The sequence below is a fragment of the Castor canadensis genome, chromosome 16, assembly GCF_047511655.1.
Source record: "Castor canadensis chromosome 16, mCasCan1.hap1v2, whole genome shotgun sequence".
NCBI classification, from domain to species: domain Eukaryota; kingdom Metazoa; phylum Chordata; class Mammalia; order Rodentia; family Castoridae; genus Castor; species Castor canadensis.
In genome coordinates this window covers 17,585,825-17,613,183 of record NC_133401.1, presented here as the reverse complement: position 1 = coordinate 17,613,183, position 27,359 = coordinate 17,585,825, and the positions used below count along the sequence as shown (strand labels likewise).

At 45.4% G+C, this 27,359-nt stretch overlaps 1 protein-coding gene across 1 annotated transcript in view; it reads right to left on the bottom strand.

Moving 5' to 3' along the window:
- Arhgap35 (Rho GTPase activating protein 35) overlaps window positions 1–27,359 on the bottom strand; it is a 105,351-nt gene that overhangs the window by 63,699 nt on the left and 14,293 nt on the right. The gene's annotated exons all lie outside the window — the stretch shown is intronic.

Here is a 27,359-nt window from a genome sequence, read left to right as displayed (position 1 = left end):
CAAGATGAATTGCTTATTAGTTACAAGAGAAAGGGAGGGGGAACATCAAAAGCCCTCACAGTAATTACAATACGGAAAGAAGGCAACACTCAGACTGGATAATCAAAATTAACTCCACCAATGAGGGACTCCAGGATGTTGTGGCCCTCCATCTGGGCTTTCCCACAAGACACATCACTATCCAGTATCATGACCTAGAAGCGTAATCTGAACCTAATCACGAGGAAACATCACAAATGAGCAACATTCTAGGAAAGAAAAAGGAGTGTGCTTTGCAAAAAATGTCAATGTCTTAACAAAAAGAATGGTCGTGTGAATATCCCAAATTAAGGGAGGCTAAAGAGACATTGGACATAGAAGCAATTATCTGATCCTCGGATTAAATCCTGTACCAGAGGGGAATGACAGCTATGTAAGACATTTTAAGATTAACAACACTGGACTAAAGTATTTTTCAACAAAGTCAGTGCTCAAAAATCAGTTTCATTTTTATAAACTAACAAGTAACAATCTGAAAAGGAAATTCTAAAACCAAACCCATCTACAATAAGATTGAAAAGAACAAAACACTTAGCAGGGCGTGGTGATAAGCACCAGAAATTCCGTCTACTCCCAGAAGCATAAGCAAGAGAATCTTGAGTTCAAGGCCAGCTTCAATAATTTAGCAAGACCCTGTCTCAAAATAAAGTTTAAAAAAAGGAAAAGGGCTGGGAGTGTATGCCAATGGTAGAGAACCTGCTAGCACTGTCAAGTCTCTAGGTTCTATCCCTAGCACCATAAAAACAAAAACAACAAAAAATCTTAGGATTTAACCAAGAAAGTGGAAATCTTATACAATGAAAACCACAAAATACTGCTAAAAGAAAGAAATAAATGGAAACACGTTTCAGTATTGTTAAGATGTCAATCCTATCAAGTGCAATCTGTAAATTCAATGTAATCCCTATCAGAATTCCCAAGACAAGGAGGGACATGGTAGAGCGCCTGGTTTGCAAGTTTGACCTAAGTTCAAACCCCAGTCCCACCAAAACAAAATAAACAAAGACAAGCATGGCACTGTGGCTCACACCTGTGATCCCAGCTACTCAGGAGGTGGTCACTGGGAGGATCGTAGTTTGAGACCAGCCTGGGCAAAAAGTTAGAGAAGCTCCATCTCAACCAATAAGCTTATGGCAGAGGTGGGAGGTGTAAATAGGAGGATTGTGGTCCTGGCAGCCCAGAAAAGCCCAAGACTCTATGAGAAAAATAACGAAAGCAAAGATAGCATGGGCATGACTCAAGTGGTACAATGCCTGACTAGCAAGCACAAGGACTTGAGTTCAAACCCTAGTACCGCCAAAAAAAAAATAAAATGTAAATACTATATGATTGTATGCATGTGAGGTATTTAGAGTGGTGAATGGAGGTTGCCAGGGGCTGGAGAAGGGAGAATGAGGAGTTACTGTTTAATAGATACAGCATTTTAGGACAGAAAGAGCTGCCGAGCTAGATGGTGAGATGGCTGCCCAACATGATAAGTATATTTAATACCATGGAACTAAAGATTGAAAAATGGTTACAATGGTAATTGAATGTCACAAATTTATGAAGCTAACAGCTATCATGTGATAGGAAATGCACACTGAAGTACATGAATAAAAGTGTCCAGGAAAGAGGTTGCATATAAACGCAGTAAGAGCAAGAACAAGACAGTAAACTACAAGCAACAGGTGGACCTGGGGGTGAAGTGGATAGGACAATACTTTGTGCTCCTTTCACTGCTGTGCCTCTGTATAAGTCTGTAATTATTTCCAAACTGAAAAAGAATGCTTAAGGATGTAAATGTGGGGTGATTTCCCTGACAAAAACAGGAGCCCTAGGAGAACAAGGCCCATCCTGGTCAAGTTCACTGCCGTGGCCCCCGCCTATGGCACAGTGCTTGAACTTGAGTATTTACTGCATGGGTAGGAAGCATCTTCAAGGTCCCACAAGAGCTTTTAGACTTAGGAAAGGTTTTCTGAATGAAAAACAAAGATCGATCCCTCCCCAGAAAAGAAAAGCTGGGCTAGCTGGGGGAAACAGCTCAAATATGTGTGTGTGGAGAAGACACAGGCTAGATGCATGAGCAAGGAAGCAGGACTGGATTCAGTCACTTCATGATGAGGTGGGTTGTGTCCCCAAGGACAAGGGAGCTACAGAATGTGGCTGAAGAGCAGCACCTTAACAGACCTAGGGTTTTAATAGCTGAAGTAACAAAAAGCTATTAGGATGTCTTAAAGTCTCTGAAGGTTTCTAGCTGCAATAAGAAAGTAAGTAGTTTCCAGCTGCCTCCACACACACCCTCTGGCTCCTAAGGTTCCCTCACACACTCAAGGGTGACTGTGTGGGCTGAGCCTAACACACCCACAAAGAGAATTTAAATTAACAGGCAGAGCATTTTTCTTCTGAATCACATTTCGTATGTGGTAGGAGCCGGGCATTTCCACAATCTTCCTATTTTTGTGGTCTATCTCATCAAAATGCTACCAGAAGTCAAGCCACCACACGTTATTGTGAATGATACAAGGGAGTAATGAATGGGAGAGCACTGATATTCCATGTGACCCTGACCTCTTCTAAACATCATCTTCTTCCCACAACCCAGAGAGTCAACCTTTCCACAGAAACAAAATGGGATTAGGTATGGTATGTAAAAATTGACCATTTTAAAAAGAGAAATCTCAATGACTGCAGGCCACTACCTCCGAATAAAGACGTGCTCCTAAGGTAGCCAGTTCCAGACTTCAGTCTAGACAAGTGGAGCATCCATGACAGAAAACACGAGCCCTCCTGCCTCCTCTTCCCTAAGTGACTCCTGCAAACGAAGTTGTGAGGGCCTGGGAACAGCTGCCATATTTGCACGCTCCATGAAATACCTGAACAGGAAGACTTGCACAAAATCCACCTGCTTTTGCATATGCCTGCAATATACATAGAAGATTTTACTTCTGCTCATGAGGACACGAGTTCAACAGCACCTCTGCTGCCACCTAACAGAGCTCTTCTCTGCCTGTCCCTCACCCCAGGGAGTCTGGCAATTCACTTGGCAATACCAGTCCTGCTCCAAGTGTCTGCTGCACGAAGCTACCAATCATTCCTTATCTGTGATGCAATTATTACCTGCAAAGTGAAGCTAAAAACCTATTCTTTCCTAGAAACCTCTCTTTCCTAGGAAAGAGAAAACAACAAAAAAAAAAATTGGCTCAATTCTGAAACAAACTAAAATGCATCATCCATTAACACCTTCTTCAATTATAATTTTTTAATGACTAGAGAGTCTCAGCTATCTGAAAGGAACTAAAGAAAGTGACAGTCACTCTGAAGAATGGAGCAATTGATATGGGATTTTTTTTTGGAGGGTGGGGGTTGAGTCTGGGTCTCACTATGGAGAACAGGCTGGCTTCAAACTCAAGACCCTGCTATGCCTGCCTCAAGTGTACCACGTCGTCTGGCTCCAACTGATATTTTAAACCCTGAATTATTTCTCAGAAATAAAAAGAGTTAGTTGGGGTGGAGGTAGTTAATTTTTGGACAACTGGTAACTTTCCACTTGTTAGAAACCTGGTAAGTTCCTTTACACCCTCTCAGCTTTGATGTCTGCACAATGCAGCTTTACTAGTTCCTCAACAGGACTGAATTACACAGTAAACAAAGGCTGCTGTAAATCTAAAAACGTCTCAAACACTTTGTATGAAGGAAGTAACTTTAAGTGCCTGGTCACATGCACGTTCAACTTTTCTAAGAGGTGGGTAAAAAAATGAGCTGAGTCACTAAATTAATGATCTTGAGGCCACAAAGAAAGAGAAAGTAGGAGACAAGGCATGTCCCTGACTTCCAAATGTCTTCAGAGTTTGAATCTGATAAAACCAGAGTTTTATATCTTTGTTTTGCACAGTTACTTATACTCGAAAAGCAGAAATACAGAACCTAGCACTTCACATTTGATGCCAGGAGTCAACTACTTCAGTCAGAGAGGAAAATACTTCAGGGAATTTTCAGTTCTTTAGTCACAAATACATGCTGTAATAGAACATAATGCAAACAGCTGAGTGCTTGGTAGAAGTTGTCACCAGCACCCAGAGTTGCCTGTGATTCGTTTAACCAAAATATCAGTCCAGATCAGAGTGACTGCTCTGGAAGATAGGAGAAGGCTGTGTTTCCTTTTTAGCACCTCTATGATATCCAGTAAGAAGTGGTAACATTCCCAAGATAGCCCACATTTCCTAGGAGCCAGAAAAGCCACGGTGATCCCAGGATCACTCAGACTGCCACAGTTCACACTGTCAACAGCTCTGTTGAGATATGCCTTGCCTGTAAGTGCAGCCTTTCCATCCTGGCAGCCTCTCCTGCCTCCCCGCAGCATGAGATGTTCTTGGCTCTGATCTGGAATGACCCATAAGACACAGGCTTCCCACCATTATCCATAACCAAAATTACAGTCTCCAGATCTGAGAACATTCAACACTTCTGCAAACACAATCATACACAGAACACCATGACTAATACTATGAGAAAATTAGTTCAAGCGGCTACAGCAAAGCAAGTACAACACTCTTTCCCACATTTCCCTTAATCCCAACAGGGGAAAGGAATGGACACGCTGTATTCCACATTGCAATAGTCAGTCCCTAAACCTCCTTAATACGGAACACCTTAAGCTTGTGAGGAGCTGCTAAGAGTCTGTGTTAAGTAGGGACATGACAAGACAGCTGGGCAAAGGAGCTAAAGGAAGGGGTCTAAGTAGGAAGCACAAGACAGACTCGCCAGATGTGTTCCAGAGTTTGCTTTCCAAATGGACCAGAAAGAATGGGACATTAAAACGCTCAAGGAGAAGACAACACTAGTCAAGCACGGAGGTACTCTCCTATAACTTGAGCTGCTCAGAAGGCTAAGGCAAGAAGATCCCAAATTCGAGGCTGGCCTGGGTAACTTAAGTGATGAGACTGTTTCAAAATTAAATAAATAAAAAGGTATAGGAGTATAGCTCAGTGACAGAGTGCTTGCCTAGCATGTGAGAAGCCCTGGGCTCAATCCTTGGTACTGTTTTAAAAAAAAAAAAAAAAAAAAACCAATGCTTTGATTTTCATTTTAATGAACACTACAGTGAATCTTCTGGTTCTTGTTTTTCCTTGGGAACAGAGATCCATTAGAAAAGCTGGAGTTGAGCCCAGGGTTGTCTCCATCCCACTCACTCATCTGTGAAGTTCAGATGCACGCAGAGACCTTGCAGTTAGTGACAGTCACAAGTGATGCAGCAGGGCACTCAGCTGTGTCCTTTGCACCTGACTGAGCTACGGTGGCATGTCCATATTCTGTCCATCAGGTTCTGTGAGAATCTAAAACCATGCCCGATTCTCCACATTCTGTTCCCCATGTGAGGAGCGGCATGAAATGATGACATTAAACTCAACAAGTACCACAGTCCCCAGGACTGCACAACACAAAGGTCCCCATCTGATGACTCCAGTCACACTAACTCCTGTCTGCTTAATTCAGAGGAGCAAACTTTTTATTTATTTATTTATTTATTTTTAGCAGTATTAGGGGTTTGAACTCAGGGCCTCATGCTTGCCAGGCAAGTGCTCTACCCCTTGAAACATGCCTCCAGCCCTATTTTAGTATTAACCTTATCTTTAGAACTGAGAACTGACCTGTCCATGACCATGAACAGCTGGTTAATCAATACATATTTAGAGAACAAAGGCATGACGGAACAGATGGGAACGCCATTCTTGCTGACAAGGATCTTTGTTTATCTGAGAAACAAGGTTGATGCCTGAGATGTAACTAACCCACAGACAATGATGGTACCGGCCATTCCTGGAGTCCAAGGTCAGGAGAAGATCCGTCAGATCTGGATGGGAGGGTAGGAGAACAGAAGTCACATCAAGACCGGCTGGGTTTGGAGAGGAGGTCCAGACATTCTAAGGGCGCAAAAGCCATGAATGATGGATGCTAAAATGGGAAAGCCCTAGACTTGTTTGGGACTGACTGGGAAAGTTTTATATGTGGAAGGGAGAAGACAGGACAGTGGGCTCGGAGTGGGAATGGGTGCTATATCTCCCTGTGAGAATCTGGTACGACGATAGCTTTTACCCCCTTACTATCTATCGCTGGTAATACTGCTGCCTCAACTCCTCACCCAACAAGTTAACAAAGTCTGAGAAGTCAGTCACCTCACATGTAAGAAAACTCTATTCGAGCATGGCAATTGCATTTGTACCTTTCTGTCCAAACCAAATTAAAATGGTGTGTGCAGAACTATTTTACAAAAGACAAGAGCCCATGACCCCTCTCCAGATCAGCTCTGATGGATGCTCCCTCTAGTGTGGGCTACAAACACCTAACCTTTCTTATCATGTGGGAGGAGGGAATTTCCTCACGACAACAAAATCTGAATGCACCCCACGGGCTCTGGGGACAAGAAATCTCTGAAATGGGTCATGTGGATCTTTAGAAAGACTGGATGAAGTGTTTACCCATTTGGTCTTGAACCCTGTGATCTCAGCAGGTGGGCTGTTCTCAGACATGGATGTGAGCACTCAGCTCATGCTACACCCTCTGCAGACTTCACAATGGCCCCCTCCAGAAAGCTCAGCCAGGAAAACAGAAGGGATCAAACAGACTTTCAAGGAGTACTAACGGTGATGTCAGTTTTGAAGGTAATCTTCCCAAAGCGAACAAGGAAAGACTATGTCATTCCATTTATAATGTCCTCTGTCTGTTTTCTCCCCAAGTCCTAGTGAAGAGAGCTACGCTGCTCTGACCATCCCAGCTGGCCCACACTAAGCACAGCACCCATTTTCCACTCTGATGCCATTCTTATGTTTGAAGCCCACAAAACTCTACAAACTGGCCCTAAAGAAACAGAATCTCTAAGCCAAGCTATTCACAGGATGGAATCTGATTCCCACGATGAATGAAGGGAACATTTTTAGCAAAAGTACTTCCTTGAACTTTATCCTCAGCAGCTTTCTACCAGTTAGCTATAGAATTCTAGTGAAGGTATCCATCAAAGTATAAGGTAAATACAAAGACAAAATCAAAGCTGAGAAATCGTTCTCATTGATGTAGCATCGTTTCTCTGGGTCACCTATTAGGATCCTGTGAAACATATATCTGGTCTTTGTACTGTTTGCTGACATACAGCTTCTAAAATTCTTGGAATCCTCAAGCAATAAATGTCATTCTGTGTGCTAATGAGCTGGACTGATGGTCAAAACACCCTAGGTAGCTTCAGGATGGGGAATGCTCCCAGGGAAAACCAAGCAGGATTCGAGTTGGGACTTTCAGCTCTATCCTCCAACCTCTGGGGAGGCAGAAGGGGCTGAAAGTTAAATTGAACACCAATGGCCAAGGATTTAATCAACTGTGCCCATGCAATGAAGCTCCCATGGAGGTCCCCAATGGTGAAGGGCCCGGATGCTCTGCACCCTTGTTCACGAGCCTTGCCTTATGCAGCTCTCCATCCATATCTTTTGTAATATCCTTCCCTGAATATTTCCCTAGTTCTGTGAACCACTCTAGCAAACTAATCAGACCTGAGGAAACAGTCTAGCCATTCACACAGAGGCACAGGTTAAACACCTGGTGCTTGCATCAGAAGTGGGGGCTGTCCCGTGGGATCTGACTTTACCTCCTGGGATGCAGTATTCAAAATAAACTGAATCTAAGGGCAATCTGTTGGGGTCCACTGCAGAGCTGACTGCCTACTTGATGTAGGGAGGATGGGAACCCCTGCACTTCTGCTATTAGAGAATAGTGGGAAAAACTGAATTTCTTCCCAAAGTCTCAAACTTGGTGTCAGAATCAGATTTAACATATGGTTTGGGAAGTAAGAAAGTTAAAGGGGCAGAGAATGAGGAACTTTGATTGCTAGGTGGCCACATGGTCACCCATGGGATGGAGCCACAGGTGTGCTGTGCTCAGTCCAAAAGTTCCAATGATATTTCGAGATGGACCCAGCTCCTAGGGAGTCAGTCTGCTGGATACGTAAGAATTGCAAACTAACAAGGAAAAGGAGATGCCTGACAAAATGAAAATGGAAGAGAGACTCTGGAAGTTCGGAAAGTAGAGTATCAGAAATTCAGTCTGAAATTGCCCAGAGCAACAGACAGATAAAGAAAGATACAGAGTGACAAGAACCAAGATAAAGGGCTGGGGACACAACCCAGTGGCAGAGCACTTGCCTAGCACTTGCCTGGCTCTACCCCCTGCACAGGGTGGGAAGGGGAGAGTCAAGATAAAGATCAGGGTGTCTTGACTCAAGCCCCCTAATCCACCCCTCAGACAGCCTCAAGCATATAGTAGGTGAAGCAGTCAGAGATTGGTGAAGAGATAGGGGAGCCCCATGCACTGTGACTCACAGATCCACTGTGAAGCTGGCTCTGGTTAAATGGAGAGAGCGTGAAAGGCTAGGAGGGAGGGGAGGGCTGGCAGGACAGGAAATGCTGGGAGAGCCTCGTGCACAGCAGCGAATCGTTCTGTGGGAGCAGCCAGCATGCTGGCTGGGGACCTCCTCTACTTCCAAGACCCTGATGGAGGTGACAGTCAGGAACTTGGAGGACAGACAAAATCAAACATAAACAGCAGAGCTGGGGTGACTGAAGACGCTGTGCCTTTTACCTGCTTGTATTATGGGATGGACACTGCCTGTCACAGCAAAACATCCCCCCACGCAGGACTAAACAGAGGCATGAAACCCACCTGCTAGCAGTCACCGCAGAACTGCCAGGAGGGACAGCTGTGCCACAGCCCTCTGTAGAGCCTCGACTAAAGATTTCTATTCGTGGCATTTACTACCTTGCTGTGGGCACCAGCTAGAGCTGGCCCCAGGACTGAGGACATAACATGGTCTTGAAACCTGAGGAACCCTGACATCGTGGGAAACACCCATGGATGGCAGTGGGCAGAAGAGTCCAGAATGAACTGGAGGATCTATCCGGGAGCTGCCTGGGGAAGGTGAGGAGAGGCCTCAGGAGCAGGAGCCTATTCTTGGGCTGACTGAGGAGCTACAGGCTCTAGTGACACCAGCGTGTCACAGCTGCCTGGCATGTGGGTGGCAGGTCCTAGGTGAAGGGACACAGCCTACCTGAAAAGATAGAGGCGGCTCTACTGAGGAAGGGGAACCAGTCAGCTCAGCAGGAGAACTGGACAGTGTCGAAAGCCTCTGGGTCTGAGTTTGTCCCACCTCCAGGGCAGCTGAGTTTACTTCCATACTCCCAGACTCAAGTTAAGAAAAACAACAAAACCCAGGATTTATGATAAGCTGTAAACATATTCCACATGCTGATGGAAATGCAAAACCAAGGCAAAGTCAACCCTGGAGGCACTCCCATAAGCTGAGGTATCACACCTTTCCAGCCATTAGCACAAGAGCCAAGATCTTCCCAAACCAACACCGCGAAGCACAGCCAGCACAGCCAGCACAGCCGGCCTCACCTTCAAGTTTCCTGGTGTGGAGACCAACTGCAATTTTTGAAATGACAAATAAAACCTATGAGAGGATGTCAGCATTTGCCTCTGAGCAGTTATGATCTAGTCAGGTTTTGTTGTTTTGTTTTGTTTTTTAACTTCTTGGTAAGAGAAAAGCTCTTTTTGAAAGAACATTCTCCATAAAGATGGCCCTGAACGTGCGAGAAGAGCAGAGGCTCCTCTGCCAATAGGATGGTGCTGAAGACCCAGGCATGTCTGTCAACTGAGAAACTAGGTCAGCCTAGTCTCAAGCCTAACAGCAAGCCTTACTACCTCCTGAGAGTGCTGCAGGATGACCTGAGGATGTCAGCCCATTATTTCTAATTATTCCTCACTACTCATTTGCATTATTCTATAAATTGCCAGTCCTGAAGCAGGTTACTGCAAGTAACAAAAGCCATATCACACGCACAACCTTTCAAAAAAAAAAAAAGAGTGGCTGGCTTCTGTTTTCACTAATGCACCTGAACTGAAGGTAAGGACAATGTCACAGAGAAATAGGACAAACGAACCAAATTCTAAATCCAGCAAACTTCACTAGGGAACAATCTGGGTTTACAGACTAAAGAACTAATTTAAGTTCACTCGAGAGCAAGATCAATCATCTTTTACATTTTCTGGTCTCCAAATTTACTTATATGCTTATCTTGGGTTTTTTTTGTTTGTTTGTTTCCTTTTCTTTTTCTTTTGGATCAGGGCAGTACTGGAGTTTGAACTCAGGGCCTCATAATTGCTAGGCAGGTGCTCCATCACTTAAGCCACTCCACCAGTCCTTTTATGTGATGTGTTTTTTTCGAGATAGGGTCTCTCAAACTATTTGCTTAAGGTGGCTATGTACTGCAAATCCTCCTGATCTCTGCCTCCCAGATAGCTGGGATTACAGGCATGAGCACTGGCGCCTGACTCCCTATGAAAATTCTTCTAGAGAAGATGGATAAAGAGCTAAAATGTTTTAAATAAGCTGGATTTTCTGAGTAAAATCTATTAACATAAAGTACAAGTTTTATTAACTTACAAGTACTATTAACATAAAGCTATAATTAAAAATACTCATTTAAATATATAACATCCTCAATATGCAACCAGCACACTTGAGTTTCCTACTCGGAGGCTAGCAAAGGACAGACAGGTGCAGCTCCGATTCTATTTCTGGGCACTCACTTGAGGGGCGGGGGATGGCGGTACTGGGGTTTGAAGCAGGGTCTAGTGCTTGCTGGGCAGGCACTCTACCACTTGAGTCACTCTGTCAGACCTCTTTTGATTATTTTTCAGGTAGGGTCTCGAGTTTGTGCCCAGAGCCAACCTGAAACTGAGATCCTCCCACCTATAGCAATTCTCCCATTCTCTGCCTCCCCAGTAGCTGCAATGACAGGTGTAGGCATTGTGCCCAGCCCTTTGCACAGCTTTCTGAACATGCTCAACTCAAGAGTTTCACAAAGCCAGCAAGGAGACCTGGGGTTTGAATAGACCACTACAAGATACTCTGCACTTCTAAACTACGACTCTGCCTGAGGTCAAGTGGAACAGGTGATTCTACTCCTCATGTTGCAAGTGAGAAGAAACACGGAGAAGCAGCACCCTAGGGAGCCCAGGACACAAGGGCAGTTCTTCAGGCCACAAGGAAGGCTCAAGAGGTGACAGGCCAGGCCTTTCCACCTCAAAAGGCCATGGCTACCACATAAAAGAGGTTTTTAAGTTCGCTGGGCATGGTATGTGGTACATGCTTACAATTCCACACTCGGAAGACTGAGGCAAGAGGGTTAAGAGCTCAAGGTCAGCCTGTGCTACACAGCAAAACTCTCTCAAAAAAAAAAATAATGATTTCTACAGCTTTTTCAAAAAATTCAAAAAGCTATTTGATACTTAAATATTTGATAGTCTAATTCTCAAGCTTTTGCCCAGGGACAAGAGTTAAAAAGAGACATGTCATTTGTCCCCCAAATCCTTTCTTCTCACTCAGAAGCCTCTCCAGATTAGTGACAGTGAGAGTGAGAAAGGAAGCAGCTGGTCAGCCAGGAGCCCAGTTCAGTGCTCTGGCCTCCCAATGCCACCCAGGAAAGGCCAGGCAAGTCTGGAGGGCAGGGGCTAGAGTACAGCATTCGCCCTCTGAGAAGCCAGTGGCTCCTGAGCAAGAGCATAGCAGGGCAGTCTGGGTGAGGAAGGTCCTTCTGAAGGCCCACTCCCACCCCTCTGGGCCTGCTCTTTCACTCTCTTGGGCAAGCACTTCCCAGGCATGCAAAGGCCAAATCCAACCTGGTCACAGCAAACGAATGTCAGCGATGGAAATGCTGACACCGGCTGGTGAGCGCTGCTTTGAAAAGCCTTGTCGGGCCCAGGCTGTGCAATTTAGTGGTGGCTCACAGGAAGCGCCGGGAGCCAGAATCATTCTGACTATGCTCAAGACCGTAATTTCCTGCCCATACTTAAACCGATGACCCTGGGGCTCCCTGTCAAGGGAGTGGGCCAAAGGGAAAGGGAAGATAAATAAGCAGCAGAATCTCAAGAAAGCTGGCTGAATTGAAAAAGATTCCTAAGATTCTTCTCCAGATTAACTGAAAAGGGCCTCTGGCTGGACAACGGAAGGAAGCCCCTACAAGGCAGGCTGAGCTGGGCACGGCTGGCAGCCAGCTGCCTCAGCAAGACGTGGAGCCTGCCAGGAGCAAGGAAGGCAGCCCCAGAAGCTGTCCTCATCCCTGCCAGCCCTGTGCTATCCTGTGCCCAGCAAGTGTGGGGATGATGAACCAAGATCCAAGAATAAAAATGACTAGGAAAGGGTCAAAAAGAAGTGATGTTCAGGCTGTGTCTGGTGGTGCATGCCTATAATTCCAGCACTGAGGAGGCACAGGTAGGAGGACTGTGAGTTTGAAGCCAACCTGGACTATATAGTGTCTCAAAAAAAAAAAGAAAAAAAAGAGTGACATTATGCTAATACCATAGTACTTATTATTACAGCAATAATGTCTACCCCACCCTAAGAATATTTTGTGAGATTCTGCTTATCTACCTGTCCTATGTAACACCTGTCCACCCCTTAATACATAAAGATCAATTTGAAACCACAAAGTACGTCTTGCTGGTAGCTGGGAGTAGCTAAGGAAACAGCTGCTACCATATAAAGAATGTAATAAATGGCTTTTCCATAAAATGATTTCATGATTTCCCTTTAGATAACAGGCCAGAATAGTAACAAGTTCCTTCTTATCATCCACCATTCCTTAGAAAGTGCTTGGCCAATGGTTTCTTGAAGATCAATGAGTCATGGCTTATTGTGTTGTAGCCCTCAGCCCTGACAACGAAAACAGGCCTGGCCTACTCTTCCTACCTGCTAGAGGAAGTCACCTTGACCTCCTTCAGACACCTTGTTCCTTGGTCAAGCCGTCAGAACACACATACCTGCCTCAGTGACACCCACACACAATGCCAGCACTGCTTCTTCCCTGTCAGCTCACCTCCCAATCCCCTGTGACACATGGCCCAGGGAGGCGCACAGGGCAGCTCCTTTCTTTTGAGCAGTAGTAAAATACCAAAAACACAAAGCAACTGCTGGCTTCTCATTTACACAGAAGGAATGGAACAGAGAAGTCCACCCCCATCATGAGCCCTCTGCACAGGCCTCCTGCCCGCCCGCCTGCCCACCACAGCAGCTACCATGGGGAGCTGAAGCTGTGAGGCGTGGCTTCATGGCAGGACTTGGAGCCTAGCAGGTACATCTCCTCAGCAGCTCTAACCACTGCCATGCCCAAGTCCACCTGCTGGTTCACTTTCTGCTCAGAAAAAAACCCGCCTGGGCGCCCCTCTGCAGGCCTGATTTTGCTGTCTATAACATGGCAGCCCCTTCCAGCCGTTAGCTCTAAGAGTGCAGGTGTAGGCATGTAAACTTACAAAACTTGTTTATACCAAAATGCCACACCAAACACACCAGCCCTGTAGTCGTCTTCATCAAGGATGCCATGGGTCACACTTAGATGACACATACCTTACTGAGCCTTTCTGCTCAATGAAGAATCATACACAGTAGAATAAGGTGAGGTTTTTCTTACTGTGTGCATGTGTTCTGTAAGGGAAGGAAGGCTGTTTTGTAATGACTTTATTCATTGCACTTATATATTCTTCAACTGCATTTAAAACATCACAATGGGTCGTTTCAAAATGGTGATAAAAATATACACCAAGGCTATCAAGTCTCATTATTATGTAAGTTCAAAAACCTTGAGCAACTCAACTCCATTTTCCTTATGACTATTTAGCAGAAAGCTCGATTCAACCAGTTGACTCATGAGAACGAAAAGCCAAGTCAGCCACACACAGAAGTCAACTGAGCTGGAAAGCTGTAAGTCCACATTCCATCCAAAGGGAAGGCCGCCACAAGCAGATGGCAGGAGGAGGCTGACTTGCACCGGCTGGCTAGCCAGCCTTCTTGTACCCGTTCCCCACCACCCCCAACTCCCACCACATCCCGATGGGAACACACCACTCTGGTCTAACACAGCGAGGCCAGTGTTGTCTGCAGTCATAGGTTTTTATATGTGCTTGTTTCTAATTAAAGGCCATTCGACTTTAAAAACTTAATGAAAAGGCCATAAACCTGTATCATTCCTTAAGAATGCCAAGAATGCTAAGTACCCAATTACTATTATCCCAAAGTGACATTTATCAAGGACTGGCTCCACTATCTTGCCAGTGACCATGTCAGGAGGCAGAGACATTCCTGCCTATCACAAGCTGGTCAACTTTAGCCAGCTAAGGCACAAAGACCTTCAAGTAACTAGAGGCTCAAGTGCCTCCAGCAAGAACTACTAGGACAGATACTCTCAAAAATGGCTGACCCAAAGTTTAAAGAGCCACCTACTGAGCCAGCAAGTGATCCAGAAGAACTCTGGAACAGGTGATCAGAACGTCTTCATGGTAGAATACCTGCAGAGTAGCCCGGCTAGGTCATTAAATCTTGCGTGAGGGGAGAAGGCACACACAAATAGAAAGGAGGATCTCTGGACACTTCAGGGAAGCAGGTAGAGCTCTTGGGGCTAATGCATGGGACTACAACCAGACTGATGGCACTCATTCCCTGTTGCGGCATGGTCAATTGGATTCAACAGGGAAGCTAGCTGGCCTGCTCTACAGGCTCACATGCACCTTCCTATGTCCACTCTCGTTCTCTGCAAACCGAACACCTCAGAACAGCAGGTCCCATCTTGTTAGTCCCCTGCTTACAGCTGCTCACAGTTCCCTTGGCTCTCATACCAAACCCCAATCTCTTTTAAGACACTTAAGTCCCTGTGTGGTCTCATCTCTGCATCCTACCTCCTCCACTAGTGTCTAACTACTGTGGCCTGCCTTTGGTTCCTGGACCTCCTCATTTACCTATTCTCATTTATCCATTCGACCATCCAAGAAAAATCACTGAGCAAGCCCCGCGTTTGCACCAGTACACGTGCCACTAGTATGGGAAGGTGAAGCAGGGTACGAGCTTCGGCATGTGGGAGGGGTCGTGCAAATTATAAAGGACACAGTAGGTCCTACTGAGGAGGAGGATGAGAGCAATGCCACAAAGGCAGGCGGTGCCACCAAGGTGAGAGTAGGGGGAGGACTTTCAGGCAGAGCAAACAGCAGTTCTGAAGTTATTTTTTAATGTCTATTTCTCATTACATTGTTAGCGCCAAGAAAGGGGAGCATAATACCTTATCTGTGCTCCTCCTCTGATGTCAGCAATACACAGTACCTGGCTCAAGAAATACCTGCTAAATGGGATGAGTGACACTGTGTCTAAAGAGAAAACCATAGCTATCTCTAAGTGATAAGAGTGCTACTCAAACTATCAAGGTCCCTACAAAGGCTACACAGGTTTCAAATTTACTACAAATGGAGGGTTGTGGGGGTGATGGAAAACGGCCTCACGCATGCCGGGCAGGCACTCTACCACTGAGCTACACCTGCAGCTACTAATGAACTTTTGATTAAAGCGAATCTAATGTCACTTCAAGAGAAATCGGAATAACATGATGAGTTTTATGCATTAAAAAACAGAGAACAAAGACCTTCCCAAGGGCATCATCAACAAGTTCAAGTAGCGTAGAAAGACAGAAAATCGGAATTCGCAGTTTATTCCAATCACTTGCTCCAGTCCGGCGTGGGCTAGCCCAGTTACATGCCGGTCTCGGAGGGAAAATCCTTCCCAGCTCCACTCCCGATCACCCTAGTTCTGCCTTTTCATCCCAAACCTTCAGCTACCTCGAGTTTCCTCACTAGTCCAGGTCACCTCACTGTGTGCAGTGCTCTGGTTAGTCTTGAAATCCCATAGGGTGATTTGATAATAACACTCAAACCTCAGCCTCCCTTCCTGACATATTTCTGACTCTTCTTCAGCGAGAATCATGCTCCAGTAAGCCGCTCCCAACACTGCCGTGAGCATTCCCACTTCCACAGTCGAAGTACTTGGGTCTGAAATGCCACTCTACCTCTGCTCTATCTACCATCCACACAGTTTCTGCATGCAAGAAGGCCTCTCTGCCCATGCCCGCTAGGACAAATCCATCAGCCCCAAGCACCTACACCACATTCCCTGCCCTTCTGCACTGAAAGCCCACAAACTATACTTCTCAGACTCCTCTACCAACGGCTGGAGACTGGATGGCAGGAAGAGGGGGAAGAGGGATCCACCACATTTTCCGCTGCTGGTCTGTCTCCAACAGCAGCAAGAGGAGCAATGAGCCACCACGTAGGAATGCAGGCATACCACAGGCCTGAGCGGCACCATGGAGTTGGGAGTGCTGGCTTCACAGCAGCGCCTGTGAGTGCAGACTACTGAACTCCAGCCCACGGGCAGCGTAACTGCCTCGTGGTAACAACTCTTTTCCTCCTTTTGCTCCTGCAGCCCCTCCAACACCTCTGATGCAAATCTCTGGCATCCGGGTCCCTTTTTCCTAAATTATCTATAATGTACCTGCCTAGCAAGTGTGAGGCCCTGAGTACCACCAAAAAAATAAATTATCTACAGTGGTTTCTACTTTCTTGAATCAATAGTGATGGAGTAAGAGCAGAGAATAAGGAAATAAAAATAGCAATATTACCTAAGCTGGAAAATGAAAAAAGAATAAAGATAATTTTGGGGAAATATCCCAAAATACCAAAATTCCAGAATATTTCTTCCTAGGTATATTCTAATGTAATTCTTGAGTTCTGAAAGTTAAAATACTAGTTTGGCTGTATATTTAGCTTCATTTTCTTTTCCAGACAGGGGTCTTAATATATAGCCCAGGCTGGCCTCCAACTTGCAACTGTCTGCCTCAGCCACCTGAGCACATGTGTGCTGAGGCTGTAGGTAGAAGGCAGTGCCAGGATCTGTGTGGCGAGCATCTATGTGCTTCCTTGCACGCCAGCCCACAGTAGGTCCCGCTCTGGTATCTGGTGTCTGCCTATGGCTTAGTTAATACAGCTTTGGAATTCACAGAGACGGAGTGAAAGCCAAGCAAATAGAATCACTCTGATAAACAACCTAAACACAAATCCCATCCAAAGCGCCCAGCAAAGACCCAAACCTTCCCCTCATGAAATGTAACCAACACCGAGGGAGTGCTCAAGTTGGTTCGGCTGGCACGTGCTATGGAGATTCTCAGCCCATCCTGCTGAGCTGTCCCTGAGCCTCCGATTGTGGCTGAGGCTATTCTGAAACCCCACTACAATCTGCTGCCCAGAACAGTGCATTTCTTGCGATGGCAAAGAACTCAGTGAAAGTCTCAGAGATCATGTCAGTATTGAAGTCGTCTATCAAATTCACTTAGGAGTATGGTATGAAATCAGTGAAGCCCTCATTTTAGGACTGACATCTCTAACACTAGACAGCAGGCCTTCAGCACATCACCTGCTAACCCTACAGAGGACGTGCAGAGCTCAGGGCCACAGCAACCCCACTCCTGCAGATTCCAGTGGACGGTGAAGGTGGGCCACTGGCAGTTGTCATTTTCACACTTCCTTTGACAACAGGCCCAACAGATGAAGTTAGTTGGTCCACTGTGGCTTCTACAACGCTAGGAAGCAGTTCCCAGGCACTGAGTACGTGCATTCCTCACAGAGAATGGAAGGCCTAGTGAATGCGACTTCTAGATGCCTCCTAGATAGCAGGCAAGGATAACAATGTCACCGCTCGACAATTACGCCAGCTCTTCCTAAGAAGGGGCTACAGGCTTACCTGTTTCATGCACTGCAGGCCTTTCCTGCATCAGGTATTACAGCAGGAGTCGCATCCCAGGTTCAAGTCTTCTCACTTGAACCTTAAGGAAGAGGCCCTCAAACTGCCTTATTCAAATACAATCAACGTCTCAATCTCAATTCCTCTCTCACTTTTTCACTTGGTCATCTGCCTTTCATATACATAATAGCATATATTCCTGAGTTGGCCAAGCACAGTACCAAATAAGTAACGCACACGTGTAACGACGTGTCACTCTGTAATACCCAATCCCTTTTTACAGAGGAGAAAGCAGTCTCAGAGAGTTCAAGTGACTCATTGGCGATCACCAGGCATAGCTCACATGGCCCCAGCTGTGGACCCCTGAAAGCACACATGCAGCTTATTCTCAACACTGTCCTGCCACAGATAAAGTGGACAACAGCAGCTGTTATACCTGGCTTCCTGGGGGACACAAAGGCTCTCCTGCTACAGCCCCCTGAGTCTTTCAGCAGAGCTCCACCGTGAGGAGACAGGCTCTCCCCTGCCCAAACACACAGCTTGGATGATATGCTCCCCGCCATGTCTTGTTCACGTGCTTTATATGGCTCAAAATCCCATTACATCCTTCCCTTACAGCTTCTGGGCAAGCCTAGAAAGCCTCTGCAGCCTGCAGGTAAGAACACTGAGCTAAGGCTGGAAGGAATCATGTCTCCCTATGGGAACAGTGACAGCACCTAGCCTCATGGAAAAAACAGGACTTCCTCCATAGTTAACTACACAGACCAAGTCCAAAGTGAGAACAGACAGGGTATGACTGTCTTTAAGCTTCAATCATAAATAAATATTTCTGCAAGGCAATTATGTAGTTTCACTATTCTGGAAGTAACTTCTGCAAGGCTCCAGAAAAAGCACTTCATTCTGACTCCTCAGACATCAGTATTCATATGAACTCTGAGCAGTATGGCCCCCAATGAGAACAAGATAAAATTAACTACTATGAGAAGAAAACCAGTCTCAATTTAAAGGAATGAAAATACCTAGGGTAAAACCCAATGAGGAGGTAATAAAACCAATGGAGATCAGTCTCTTGCAGCTCCAACTCAACAACAGTTATTCACAGAACAGTACAAAACACAGGGGTCTGCAGGAAAAGATCCATGTCCCTCCTCTGTGTAAAAGTAATAAATATGGGCTGGGGACACAACTCAGCAGAGTGCTTCCTAGCACTCAAAGGAAAAACAAACAAAACAGCAGGACAGAGTGTAAATGAAGTCAATTCCACACCTGAGGCGGGTGTAAGCAGGGCCAATGTGTGAGGCAGGGCATCAATGATGGCCTCAGTGAAATGGCTAACATTTCAAAGAAAAAAAACACAAACTGGTCAGAGGATGGACCAAAAGCACCATTTTATTCATAAATCAAAGCTACCTTAGAAATTTCACATTGCTACCCCACACAAAAAACTAACCTTCTAAACTGTAATCCTAGCTACTCAGGAGGCAGAGATCAGGAGGATCGTGGTTCAAAGCCAGCCCAGGCAAATAGTTCCTGAGACCCTATCTTGAAAAAAACCCATCACTAAAAAGGGCTGGTGGAATGGCTCACAGTATAGGCCCTGAGTTTGTTTTTTTCAAACAAACAAACAAACAAACAAACTCTAAGCTTTATGAGGAAAAATCTTTAGAACTTTATGAAAAAGTCAATTTTGAGGAATGCTCATAAGGTCTGAGGTTGTAAGGAAAATAAATCTTCCTTGCAATCCACAAGCAACAGATTGTGTCCTGATTGCATCACTTGCTCTTTGTTTTGGGGGCATGGGGACAATCTTAAGGGCTAGAGGTGTGCCTTGGCTGGGGTACAACTCCTGGGTTCCAGCACCTACAAAAGCCCACCAATCAATCATTTTTTACAATTTTATTTCTTTGGAGACAGGGTCTCAAAAAATCCAGGCTGGCTCTGAATTTTCTTTTTCTTTTTTTTTTTTTTTTTTCAGTACTAGGGCTTGAACTCAGGGCCTTCACCTTGAGCCACTCTACCAGCCCTATTTCTGTGAAGGATTTTTCAAGATAGGGTCTCGAGAACTATTTGCCCGGGCTGGCTTTGAACCACAGTCCTCCTGATCTCTGCCTCCTGAGTAGCTAGGTGAGCCACCAGCGCCTAGCTCTGGCCTTGAATTTTCAGTCTTTCTGTCTCAAGTGTTGGGATTACCGGCATCCACCAACATGATCGGTTGTTTTTAATTAAAATTTCTCTTAAGAGAACAATTTGAATTTATGGGAAAAAAAAAGCCAAACACAGTGGCCTATGCCTACAATGTCAGCCATTCTAGAGGTATAGTTCCGGAGGATTAAAGCTCAAGGCCAGCCGGGTGTGGCCTCCGGTCATCCCAGCTACACGGGAGGCACAGGTAAGAGGATTTCAGTCTAGGCCAGCCTGACCCGAAATGTGCCATCCTATCAGAAAAATAACTAAAGCAAAAAGGGCTGGGGGCGTGGCTGAAGTAGCAGAGTGCCTCCTTAAATAAAGTATGAAACCCAGAGTTCAAACCCCATACTGAAAAGAAAAAAGGAAAAAAAAAGCCTCAGTAAGAAGATTGATTTTTCCCTAACACACAGCCAATTGTTAACTTGAAATTGTGTTTAAGAATGACAGAGACAGTCAGTCTGAAGTCTGAAACCTTAAAAAAAAAAAAAAAATGGGGGGGTGTAGAATTCATGGAAAGGCAGAAATAAAGCCCATTCGGAAAGCTTTCCAAAATATTTTAAATGATGTACCTTCATGGAATTAATTCTGCACTGGGGAAGATGGTATTGCAAGTCCAAAGCCCAATCCAGTCAAGGAACTCACCCATCACCAAAAGAGTTAAGTCCTCAGATCTGCCTAAGCCCTGAGATCATTGGTTCATCCTCCTGTTGGTACAAAAGGCTTCTATCCAATTTCAACCATTTGTCTCTGTTTAAATTACAGGCCAAAGGCAAGAGGGGAGAGAAGTATTCCTAGTTAACAAGAACGAGCACTTGATGATCTTTAAAGCTCGATCTCATTTGACCCTCACAACATCCAAGCAGAGGCCCGGCTGTTCTCCAGATCACAAGCTCACAGATTCTCAGGGCTGGAAAGGCCTGGCTTCCCAGCCAATGCGTTCCCTGGAACAGAAGCCAGAAGTATTCTCAAGACCTAGAATAGAGCCTGGTGCGCAGTAAGTGCTCAGCAACTCTACTATAAACTCAAGATGTGCACCCCAAAGCTGTTCCGAAGGAGATAAATCCAGTCCAGAAGTGCTATGCTTTGGTCAAGGCCATTCTGCTGGCCACAGGCTCCCCACACTCCTGCCTCCTAATTCACAGCAGGTTCTTCTGCCTCCCCAGCTGTCTGTCACAAAGACTCTAGAAGTTTCCCAAGTTCTCTCACAGATTTCACACAAGCACCTGATAGCTCTTCTACCTTTAGCAATCTTAACTTACATCATTCTCCTCCCTGAAAGCACCACATGTACCATTCTTCACTTTAGTTCCAAAACCAGCTATTAGCGCCTACTCAGTATGACAGGGGAAGGGACACTAGGCAGAGGGACCTTATGAGCTGACAAAGCCTAAACATAAGTTGGATGTGGTGGTACATGCCTGTAATCCCAGCACTGGACAGGCAGGAGGATCATGAGTTTGAGGCCAGCCTGTGCTACATAGTGAGGCCCTATCTCAAAAAAACAAACAAATAAGCCTAAACACATGTTCCATAGAAAACAAGTGGTCCCACCTAACTGGAAAGTATTTTGTGAGAAGTCCCTGCTGGATGAGAAGACTGAGTGACATCTGGGGATCAGTGACTATGGGGGACAAAAAGATGGCATTTAGTTCTTTTTTGTTTTGTTTTTGGTGGTACTGGGTTTGAACTCAGGGCCGCACACTTGCTAGGCAGATGCTGTACTACTTAAGCCACTCTGCCAGCCCTTTTTTGTGTGGGTTTTTTTGAGACAGGGTCTCATGAACTATTTGCCCAGGCTGGCCTCAAACCAAGATCCTCCTAATCTCTGCCTCTTGAGTAGCCAGGATTACAGAAATGAGTCACTGGTGCCCAGAATGGCATTTAATTCTTTAGCAGTTTCTTACTTCCTCCTGATGCCTCTTTTTTCTTTCCTACTATTTGTCCCACCTCCTCATTGACCACCCCCCCACCAAAAAATAAAACCTTTTTAAAATATTCATGCTATGTCTTTATTATGTTCTTTTATTTTGTGGGATTGGGGTTTGAACTCAGGGCTTCAGACTTACAAAGAAAGCAGGCACTCTCTGGTTTGAGTCACTCCTCCAGTCCATTTTGCTCTGATTAGTTTGGAGATAGGGTCTCACGAACTAATTGCCCAGGCTGGCCTCCAACCTTGATCCTCCTGATCTCAACCTCCCAAATAGCAAGGATAACAGGTGTGAGGCATGAGCCACTGGTGCCTGGCTTCATTATGTTCTTTTTTAATGTGGAAAAGTTCTCCTGAGGACTGCAACAGAGGGGTGTGATACTAATCAGCACTGTCTCTTCTGAGGACAGCTGATAAGCAGTGACTCTGCTGTCTCCTGGTAATACCCAGGCAAATGAAAGCATTTCTTGAGTTTTCACTTCAACTAACACTGCATGGTAGTTGGCGAATGCACACTTTTTGTGCATGTACATATCTCTTGTATTTGTATGTTACATTTCTTGATTAAACTATGTTAAATAGAAAGGATTTGATCAGAGAACCCTTTGCTTCCCTTGCTCTGTTTTAATCAATGGAGGATTCTTCAGGAGGAGGAAGGATCTCTTTTCAGTAATATATTCTAATGTGTAACTTCGGGACCACAGGTACCAACTGCGAATGAGCACCAACCCAGCAAGTCAGTTAGCCAGTTCTTACTCTTGATAGGTTAGCAATCCCTTAGGTGACTGGATGCAAATTTTCACCCTAACAGAAAAATGTGCTTACAGAAAAAATACAAGAACCCTAGATTAAGAACTTTTGCCTAAGCCAAATCACATTAGGAAAAAAAAAACTAGGGCTGGTGAAGTGGCTCAAGCGGTTAAGAGCGCCTGCCTAGCAAGCATGAAGCCCTGAGTTCAAACTCCAGTGCTGCCAAAAAAAAAAAAAAAGCCCGAAATGTAAACCACTTGATGACTGCCTCTAGCCAGAATAGCAGTAAACTACTCTTTCTTCTAAGTGGCATGGTCATCATTTTTAATGAATAAGCGAAGTGAGGGAATTGCTCCAAGAGCTATAATCCTCTCCAGCCAGTAATAGCATCCCTTCCATTTCCTGGGCCCTAGGACACAGGGCCACAAAGCAGCTGACTTGCAGTAGGACCAACTTCTGGAGGGCATTACACTTCAGAGCCAAGGCTAACCAGGGCAAGCAAGCTGGACAGCAGCAGAGCTGGGCTTGTTGCTCTGGTGTGTCCCCCTCCAAGCCCATCTATATATTAGTGCCCTGGGAACAACCTTTCCTCCACGTCGGTAACTGGGAGATCAAAGACATTGCCCAAGGGCCAGTGCCAAGCATATTTCCCTGTACCCCGGGCAAGTAAACAGGCCAGTCCAAGGGTCCAGGTGGGTGCCACACACTCCCCACTGGCCAATAAATACCTGCCGAGTGACTCAGGGCAGAGGGAACCTTGGACTCTTGTGCACAGAAAAGCAGGGAAATGGAGTCAGTCGTCTGAGAGTCCTGTGTGAGTGCAGAGTCGGAGCAAGCCAGGATCACAGTGGCATTTCAAGTGGTGGCCCTAAGCACCCAATCTGTCGCTGGCTCGCATGCAAAGGCTTGCAACACACCAATGAGGTAACAGGGTAAGTCAACAGTGAAATGCCAATAAAGCACAGAGCAAGTCTACACAACCTCTTCCCTGCACTCCTAGCTTATCCCCTGTGACCCTAGCTAGGACAGTATGTGACAGATGTGCCTTGAGACCAGGAGCACTCATAATCTTTCCATCACTGAAAGCCAGCCTCCCACCCCCAACCCCCGCACCCCCCACAGTTCCATATGACCATTGTTCAGCACTGGCCTCACAGGCTCTGGACTACTGGCTGAATGCTTCTACCTGGGAAAGCAATAACCATTATTCCAGATATAAAGACTTCATATAAAGGATGAAGTTTAAGAGCCAGGATAGCAGCCTTCCAGAAAGAATGACTTACACATTCCTCCTTCAAACGCTCCACAGCAGAGTTCTTTGCACCAAGGACCCCTCCAAGTAATAAGCAGGAGAAAAACAAAACACAGTGCCCAACATAAAACCATAGGGAAAAAAGTGGCAAAACGAGGCCATGGGCTCAGTGTCACTCTAAACCAGTGGTTCTAAGCTTTTCTGGGTCATGGATTCCTCTGAGAATCTGATGAAAGCTATAGACCATCTCTCCGCAGAAAACAAAGAGGACCCACATTCAGCATATAATCTGAGCACATCACAGCCACCCTGCACCCATAGATCCCAAATTCATAAACTCTGCTTACAATGTGGTTTTTTTCTTTTTAACTCAGGGCCTTGTGCTTGCTAGGCAGGCACTCCACCACTCTTGACACGCCTCCAGCCCTAGAATCTGCATTTTTTTTTTCTTGTGCTACAGGTGATTGAGCCGATGGCCTCCTCCACCTTATTCAAAATTGAGCACCACTCCAGCCCTGGAGTCTAATAGAGGCAACTCAAATTCATTTTGTTTTTCAGAGGTCTGCCTCTGAAGACAGAGGCAGTGGTTTCAATAAATAATGTAGTACCTCATCACCCACCTGATTCATGTGGGGTGAAGAGCATGAAACCCAAATGCGGGAGGCCCATGTGACAGTATCAGTGCTCACCTACAGAGGTGCATTCACATTTTGGATAATTAATAATTACTGACTAGTTACTAAGTAACATGTTTAAAATAACCTATGCATTATCTGTTATAGCAAAATGAGCTATAACACATGCACACAGTACAAGAAAAGACTACCCTACATAACTTAAACAGATTTTTAAAAACAAACATTTTCCTAAATTGGACCCCTGAGAGCCTCAAATCCAAGAATAAGCCTGTAGGAAATGTGCTCTCTCATCTCTCTGTGTGGGGTGGCTTCTCTCCCTGGCATGGGTGTGACTCTCAGGGGTACATGCTATTTCACATCAGACCAGTCACTGTCACCCACAGGCAGGAGGAAGCCCCAAGTGGAGTCCAAGGAGGGGCAAGCAGAAGTCTAGCTTCTTGTCATGGAAGGCACTTCTTCCAGAAGCATTACTTGAACACTGATGCTTAAATTCCTGGGTAATGCAGATGCAGTTGGAGAAAGAGACAAGAAAGAGGTCACTGTCACTGAAAGACTGAGTATTAAGTACCATAGTAAGCATAAGCTCAGACAAGGGGCCCATTATTGTGGGTCAGAGAAGGCTTTCCCTCCCCAAAAAAATAAGCTCTAAGCAAGATGTCAAAAACTATAAAGAGCCAGGCACTGGTGGCTTACGCCTGTAATCCTAGCTACTCAGGAGGCAGAGATCAGGAGGATCTTAGTTCAGAGCCAGCCCTGGAAATAGTCCACAAGACTGTATCTCAAAAAACCCATCACAAAAAAGGGCTGGTGGAGTGGCTCAAGTGGTAGACTAACACCTAGCAGGCATGAAGTCCTGAGTTCAAACCCCAGGACCACCCCCCCCAAAAAAATAAATAAGTAAAGGAAAAAAAAGCAATGCAAGCAAGCCTGTTTCTATTTCTTCAGTTCTGCAAGTAAGTCCTCTTCAATCACTCTTACCTAAATAACCCCGAGGAGTACAGACCCCTCAACCAACCCTCAAAATAAAATACTGTAAAACCACCTGAGAGTTGGGAGGGAAGAGGAGGATGACTCATGTTTTCCCTGGATTTTCATGACCGCCTCTAATTGTTAGGACAGAATTCTATCATATCGCAATAATCTTTATACAGGGACTTTACCAGGATGAGTCATACGTATGCTTGATATATATGACCTACACTCTATGTCTCCATCTCTAAAAACTCCCAAACCTATAACAACCTTGAATGGCTACTTCCTAGAATCACAGGGTGAATCCTGGGGTTGGGGGTGTAGCTCAGAGGTAGAGCACCTGCTACCCATGAGGCCCTGGGTTCCATCCCCAGCACCATAAGAGGGAAGGAAAAAAAAAAAAAGGAAAAAAAGGATGAATCCTATGCAGAAGTCACAATGCTGACACAACTGGCATTTTCCTACAATTTTTAAAACACAACTGTTAAGGGTAAGTGTGTTGACATACACCTATAATCCTAGTATTGGGGAGGCTGAGGGAAGAGGATGGAGGATTTGAGGCCAGCCTGGGCTACACAGACACCCTGTCTCAAAACAAAAACAACCCCCTCCCCACACACATACACTCAACTATTTCAGTAAGCCATAACTGTTAACACTGGCTCTTCCTGGGAGGCAGAATTCAGGGATATTTTAATTCTCTCTATATATTTTAGCTATGAGAAACTATTTAGCAAGCATTTATCAAGGCTGGAGGCTCTGCTCAGGTGGTAGAGCGCTTTCCTAGCACCACCTCCCCCACCAAAAAAGTCATCCAATACACAGGGAGCACAGCCCTGTGCAGAGCTGGGAGGGAAGGAGGGAGGGCAGGTCTCTCTTTAGTGAAGCATATGATCTAGAGTGCACTGCACCCGCCAATACTTTTCCTTTGGCCATTTTATTAAAGTTAAAATAAAATTAAATAAGCTAAAATTTAAGCTCCATCCCATTAGCTTCATTTCAAGTAGTGACATGTGAGTAGAGCACAGTTTTATCAGATAGGGCTGATGTCACTGAAGCCCAGGTGATGTAAGAGTGCACATTCCAGGCTAGGTGACAACACGTGCCACTGACCTCACAGTGGTGTCTGGCAACAGCAGAATTTCCAGGGCTCGCCCCAAACTCAAAAGGCAACATACTTCAAGGAGGGTTAGAGAAATGACTAGGTGACAGGCTTGGACTGTGCTTTGCTAATATGAGCTGTGATGAAAATAACCCTCAAGCAAAGAGAAGTACATTATAAAGTCCAACTAGGACTCACAAAAAAAAAGAAAAGAAAAAAAGAGGGGAACCTGGAAGTGGAACCAACTGACAGATCATTCTGGAAATCTTTAACAAGTAAGCTAAACTAGCCATCAAGAGAACAAACCAAAGAATGTACTAAGCCCATCCAATGCCCTTTACTACAAGGGACATTTCCCAACATGAGGGTCAGGCTGGACTCACAGGCCACTGACCCCACATTAATAAAAGAAGTGAAAGCCTGAGAGGAAGCGGGTTTCCCTGAGGGATGTTGTGCTGGCTGACACACAGCAGAGGGTTTTGAAAAGTGTAATCCATCCTAGGCAGACACCTCCAGCCTCGTCCTTGGGGGCTGTTCCTCACCATGCCACAGCCGTGGGAGACAGTAGAAGTTCTTCAAACTGCAAGACTGAACTGTGGACAGCTAGATTTCTCTATCTTTCACCCAGACCTTAGTCAGCCATGATGAGCCAGGCACTTTACTAGGCAACATGGAAAGTAAAATGTACAAACTTTGGCTCCAAGTAAGAGACAACTGGGCTGGAGGCGTGGCTCAAGCACAAAGCCGTGAGTTCAAATCCCACTCCCACCAAAAAAAAAAAAAAAAAAAAAAAAAGCCAACTATTCTGCTCCTGGGAAGTTGTGCTATAGGAACAGTCTCCCTCATGCAAAATG